Source organism: Theropithecus gelada, chromosome 5, assembly GCF_003255815.1.
Source record: "Theropithecus gelada isolate Dixy chromosome 5, Tgel_1.0, whole genome shotgun sequence".
Lineage (NCBI taxonomy): Eukaryota > Metazoa > Chordata > Mammalia > Primates > Cercopithecidae > Theropithecus > Theropithecus gelada.
Window position 1 is genome coordinate 97,666,412 of NC_037672.1, and position 5,981 is coordinate 97,672,392.

Sequence of the window (5,981 nt, forward strand, 5' to 3'; positions counted from 1 at the left end):
AAGCCAGCCTGCTTATGTGCTTCATACCACCTCTAGACCAGTCCACAAAGACAATGGCAAACTCTCCTGGGTGTGCATGCCGTGGCCAAGGAAATCTTATTGCTTATTGCTGCCCTCACTTTCTCCTGTCTTCATCCAGTGTTGAACTCTGGGTTCTGCAGTCACAGTCTACCTGGACTTTAGAACTTGGTGTTTGTGTTTGGTCCCCTCTACATTTGAACCTTGCCTTGATCTGACTAGCTTTGCCTTCCCAGCATTTAATGCCTCATGCTGGTGTGGCCCTGCTATGAACCCCAAGCCAACATAAGTTTGCATTTGGATTCCACAACCTCATCAATGACTGTGAGTCTTTGAAGAAGTTAAGTATGCCTTTGAGGTTTACCCCTCAGGAAAACGGAGAAATTATATCTTGCTTATTGGGTTATGAAGATTAACCAGCAACATTCTAGTACAGTGTCCAGTACAAAGTAAGTGTTCAAATGATACTTCTTAAGAAGTGGGCCATCCTAGACCTTGAATTGAAGGATAGAGCATTGAAGAAGCAGGGCTGTGTGGAATTCATGTGCCAGAAGAGTGGCAATCAATTTCCCATGTGGGCAGTGGCAGTGGAGCCAGTAGCAAAACTGGGATGCTTGCAAGGAAGTCACGGGCTTAGAAAGTATGAAGATTTCAGGCCTCTTCATCCTTATTTAATATGTTCTTAGAAAGGCTACTTTAACTTACATTGCTGCGGCTATGAACATACCCAATCTAAGTCCATTACTTCTATAACCTGTGTTTCTATAACATACATTACCTCAAAATCTATTGTTAAATAGGGGGAAGATGTCAATATGACATGGAATTTGGTCTGGTCATAAGCAATTTCACCACAGATGCCTACAAGTCACAAAACTGAGTGTAAATTACATGAACACTGTGGGAGGCAGTGCCTCAGGAAGATGCTGTATGGAGCCCATTCACCTCCTGGGGTTCCTCTAGGATCAATTTGGTCGTACTTGAAAGTGCATATTGTTGGGTTCTCCCTATCCTTTTCTTTTGTCTTTGTCTTCGTGATTCAACAAGGAGATCCTTCCTTACACACCCTTTCATTTTTAGCTTTCACTTTTTCTTTTAATAATAAAATCCTACATTTACCACTGTAACATTTCTTTATGGTTGTAGCTTTTTGTTTGTTTAATTAGGACTGTTATTATTTTTGTTAGTGCTCTGGTTACAATATTGGTTTTGAGTGACTAACTCTAATCATATTTTTTTTTTTTTTCTGTGAATGCTGTTATTTTTAGAGTGCAGTTTGGCAGAAAGGACGATTTCTTAGGAATGTTGTATTAGAATAAGCAGAAGCACTGGTAATTCTTTCACTTGCCCAGTCACATCAAATCCCAGAGAGATTTGTTAAGCACAGAACTGACCTCAGATATGATTCACAATCTCCCAGGGATAGCTCTGGAAATTTGTTAATATGTAACCCAGGTGATTCCCACGTTACACAAATTAGGGAAACTCTGCTTTACCTTGGTTGGGAATAGGCATGCTTTTTTTTTAACACTAATATTTTTTACATTTATTTTTACATCAGCACAGTATTGCTTTCAATTAATACCCCCCTTTGTTTTTATTAATTAGTTACAGCTCTACCACTTTATGATCTAAATTGTCCTGATCTGTACAATCTGTACAACAGAGTGAAGGATGCTTCACTCTGCTTGGTTTTATTTGCAAAGGTCCTTTCTAAGGCAAGTCTTCACAGCCTTCATTTTATTTGTTCACGATAACATTGAATCCAACCACCCTATGTAAAGGACAGGCTCATATTTCCTATAGTATATTATCAAATATTATAAATTAACAAAAGCTTTCATTTAAATGATTTAGACAAGATACATGAGTTTTTAAACTGCCTTACAAATAAGTGGAAATCTTGTGAAGATAGGGTTCAGGTGAGAAGTAAAATAAATAAAGGTGATGGGGGAAAAGTACTTATTAACAGAAGCTTTAAATGCAACTACATAGAAAGGCACGTTGAAGAGGAAGTTTTTGTTTGTTTGTTTGCTTTCTTGCTTGTTTTCACATTTTTTGCTTGCTTTCTTGTTCTAGTCCTGAATTTTTTAAAGAAGAAACTTTGTTTTGTTTATTTTTCCTACTTGAATTAAAGTATAGAAAAGACACATTACAAGACTATCATAAAAGGTTTGTTGTAAACTGTGTAATTTGTTGTAATACTCTGGAAACTCAGAATAATAAAGATAAACCAAACCATAATGGCAATGCTTGGATTCCAGAAATACATTTTTCCCCTAACAATCTTGTTCATTGCACTTCTACTTACACCTCTGAGGCCAGAAACCCCACAGTTTATATTAGCATTCAACTGGATTTACTGTTACTTCCTGTGCTTATTAAAGAGAAACACAACATATACCAGTCAATAAGCAAAAAGAAATCATTTCTAAATTAATAAAATTCCACTCTTTGCAATGATTTAAATGTTGCTAGACGAAATAATTTGAAAGTGCAGCCATTTGAGTTGATTACTACGAAAAACTAAAGCAATGGTTTTCAGGGCTTTCAATCAAGAGCAGTCTTGAACTTTGGCTCCCATGGTGCACATCGGTAATTCTGTGACTCAGGCAAATAAAGTGTTCTTCGCCCCCACACGATCTGGGAGAGGCCATCTGGTGTGGTGCTATACTCAATAATATGTTATTTTGGGCTTCTACTTCAACTGGGACCCTTTACGTTTGTAGACTGGTTATTAAAAATCAGTTTTCTCATCCTCTGTTGTTTTTCATCACACCTAAGATCATAAGTGGAGAGTTTTGGACATAAGAAGTTTGGAGAGCTGGTACTGCCATTTAGGGAGTTATCCTTATGTCATTTTCAGTGAGTCAGGTCAAAACTTCCTGGATGTTCTCTCCGCCCTCTACAAAGACATGAGACCCTAGCAAAGCCTTTTTCACTGGCAAACACTTCCTTTGTTTATTTATAGATACATGCTATGCTAGTTAGACTTATGTTTGATATGTCAGAATTGTTCCACACAAACCTGAGAACATTATGATGTAAGTTACCCGAGATTGATGCAGAGCTAAGACCAACAAGAGCCCTAATAATTTGGAATTTAAACTGTTGCAGACTTATCTCCTTTCCATCACTTCAAACAGACATTAATTTCTCATTTCTACATTCACCTTAAAAGGAGTGGCAATCACAATGGATGCCACTGTGTGCCATACATGTCCGGGACACTCATCTACTCAAATGCTGGATGTTTTGGTGGCTGACAATTTTCAGCTGAGACCTTCTGCAGAGAGTGCCCTCACCCAAAGTTATGTCTCTTCTTGGAGGCAGCCATTCCAGTAAAAAGTCACAATCTTCCATCCAGTTTCCAGAATTAAGTCAATATTTAGAATAGAACCTATATACAAGCATATTTTGGTGATATTGTGGATATCATTCCAGACTACCACAATAAAGCAAATATTGCAATAAAGAGTCCCAGAAATGTTTTGGTTTCTCGGTGCACATAAAAGATATGTTTGCATTGTAGCGCAGTCTGTTAAACAATGTACACCCTTTAATTTAAAAATATTTTATTGCTAAAATATGCTAATGATCATCTGAACCTTCAGGGAGTCATAATCTTTTTGGTAGTGGAGGAGGGTCTTGTTTCAATGTTGGTAGTTGCTGACTGATCAGGGTATTGGTTGCTGAAGGTTGGCACGGCTGTGGCAATTTCTGAAAATAAAATAACAATGAAGTTTGCCACATCAACTGATTTATCCTTTCACAAAAGGATTTCCTGTAGCATGTGATGTTGTTTTACAGCATTTGACTCATAGTAGAACTTTTTTCCAAATTGGAGTCAATCCTCTCAAACACTGCCATTGTTTTATCAACTAACTTTATGGAATATTCTTTTTTTTTTTTTTTTTTTTTTTTGAGACGGAGTCTCGCGCTGTCGCCCAGGCTGGAGTGCAGTGGCCGGATCTCAGCTCACTGCAAGCTCCGCCTCCCGGGTTCACGCCATTCTCTGGCCTCAGCCTCCCGAGTAGCTGGGACTACAGGCGCTGCCACCTCGCCCGGCTATTTTTTGTATTTCTTAGTAGAGACGGGGTTTCACCGTGTTAGCCAGGATGGTCTCGATCTCCTGACCTCGTGATCCGCCCATCTCGGCCTCCCAAAGTGCTGGGATTACAGGCTTGAGCCACCACGCCCGGCCCACTTTATGGAATATTCTAGATCCTTTGTTGTCATTTCAGCAATGTTCATAGCATCTTCACCACGAGTAGATTCCATCTCAAGAAAACACTCTTTGCTCATCCATAAGAAGGTACACCTCATCTGTTCAAGTTTTATTGCAGCAATTCAGTCCATCTGTAGGCTCCACTTCTAATTTTGGTTCTCTTGCTAATTTTACCACAGCTGTAGTAATTTCCTTCACGGAAATCTTGAACCCCTCAAAGTTATCCATAAAGACTGAAGTCAACTTCTTCCAAACTCCTGTTAATATTGGTAGTTTGGCTTCCTCCCATGAATTACAAGGCTCTTAATGGCACCTAGAATGGTGAATCCTTTCCAGAGGGTTTAAAGTTACACCCAGATTTATCAGAGGAATTACTATCTATGGCAGCTGTAACTTTACAAAATGTATTATTGAAATAATAAGACTTGAAAGTTGAAAGTGCTCCTTGATCCATGGGCTGCAGAACAGATGTTGTGTTAGCAGGCATGAAAACAACGTAATCTTGTACATCTTCATCAGAGCTCTTGGGTGACTAGGGGTATTGTCAATAAGCAGTAATGTGTGGAAAAAATCTCTTCTTTTGATTTGTTTGTTTTGGTTTTGTTTTGTGTCATTTTTGTTCTCGAGATGGAGTCTCACTCTGTCACCCAGGCTGGAGTGCAGTGGTGCAGTCTTGGCTCACTGCAACCTTTGCCTCACGGTTGCAAGCGATTCTCCTGCCTCAGCCTCCCAAGTAGTTGGGATTACAGGCTCCCACTACCATACCCAGCTAACTTTTGTATTTTTAGTAGAGATGGGGTTTCACCATGTTGGCCAGTCTAGTCTCAAACTCCTGACCTCAAGTGATCTGACTGCCTTGACCTCCCAAAGTGCTAGGATTACAGGTGTGAGCCACCGCGTCCAGCCCGTTTTTGTTTTATGAGCAGTAGGTTTCAATGGGGGGTTTAAAATATTCAGTAAGCCATGCTGTAAACAGCTGTGCTGTCATCCAGTCCTTGTTATTCCATTTATAGAGCACAGGCAGACAGTATACTGAGCATTTTCCTTAAGGGTGCTAAGATTTTTGGAATGGTAAATGAGCATTGGGAAAGGCTGGTTGGAGGAGCAGTCGTGATACACACAACCTTTATCGATTAAGTTTACCATCTTTTATGTGCGTGGTTCTTGGTGCCTCCAAAAAATTACAATAGTAAGATCAAAGATCACTGATCACAGATCACCAAAATAGATAAAATAATGAAAAAGTTTGAAGTATTGTGAGAATTACTGAAATGTGACACAGAGACCCGAGTGAGCACAAGCTGTTGGAAAAATGGTGCTGTTGGCTTGCTTGACACAAGGTTTCCAAAAACCTTCAACTTGTAAAACACGCAGTATCTGCAAAGCTCAATAAACAGGAGTGCAATAAAATGAGGTGTGCCTGTACTAAAGGGGAGGATGAAAATTTTGGAGGGAAAAATTCAGCAATCCCATGGCAAGTGTACAAAATAATGATGCCTCTAGTCCTTCCCCAAAGTGACTGATAGCCATTTGTCTGGGTTGCTGTACAGTAGAAATGGAGAATGCATAATTTCAAAGTCTTTTGGACATGGAGTCTATGACAGTTATGTGTCCATTTGCCTGGGCCACAGTGCCTAGATATTTGGTCAAACCCTATTTTGGATATTTCTGTGGAGGTTTTTGTTTGTTTGTTTTAATATGGGATTAGCATGTCATTTATTAGACTCTGAGTAAA